The sequence below is a fragment of the Volvox carteri genome, assembly GCF_000143455.1.
Source record: "Volvox carteri f. nagariensis unplaced genomic scaffold VOLCAscaffold_34, whole genome shotgun sequence".
Classification (NCBI taxonomy): Eukaryota; Viridiplantae; Chlorophyta; class Chlorophyceae; order Chlamydomonadales; family Volvocaceae; genus Volvox; species Volvox carteri.
In genome coordinates, this window is record NW_003307577.1 from 719,005 (window position 1) to 719,944 (window position 940).

Below are 940 nucleotides of genomic sequence, written 5' to 3' on the forward strand. Positions count from 1 at the left end.
AAAGGAGGTCGCGTCGGCATCAGGCCATCAACGTCGCGCCCAGGACAACACTTGCTGCAGCCAAGAAACCCTAAGTATATCTCTATTCGTTCATCCCCTTAGTCTTAGGGTTGCCCCTAAGACGACGTAGATACCACCTCCTGACACCGCCGTACCGGAAAGCACTTTTCCGGTACGGGCAGAGCCAGCAGCATTCCAGGTTCAGAATTGAACCCAAAGGCAGAAATCACCATTCTGAGAGTTGAACGTCGCCATCCATGATTTAGACATACCATTCCATGGCCTGTGCATGCGCGTCCGTGTCCTTCACTACGTTGCCATCACGTCCACCAACGCACACTTGACATCCGTCCTGTCCAGAGCCGTCGTCGCGAGCTTCGACAACATGAATGTAAGCAACATTCGGAACATCCGTCCTGTTTGCGTGGGATTGTCGTCCTCCCGCCGGCGGAAAAGCCACTCAACGTATTGCTTAAGAATTCCTACCCAAGCCTATAACACAAACATAATAACATTGTCCTAGCATTCCATAGCCCTACTTGACTTGCCTACAAGTCCACAGCAACGAGTTGCCCCGGTCGGACCCTCCAAGTCTAGCCCAGTAGCTTACTGTGGGCTGACGTTAGTGAACATGGAATGCAAGCTGTGTGTGTGCTCATCCCCTTTGAAAAAGGTTCGACTACGACTTGACACACAGACTCCCTCCTGCAACAAATGCCCATTTTCCGTACGAGCGTGACGAGCAACATAAGAGATCCAGAACCGACCACACCGGCAGAATTCATCGTTCAGTTCCTTAAACCTTCATTTACGGTTTCCCTACAAACAGCTCCATGCCTTGGATATGCGTCTGTTTTCTTCCTTACGAACATCACATTTTACGTTCGTCAGGGCCAGAGTCTTTGTAGCAATCTTTCATATTCAGCACGTAATGAACCCG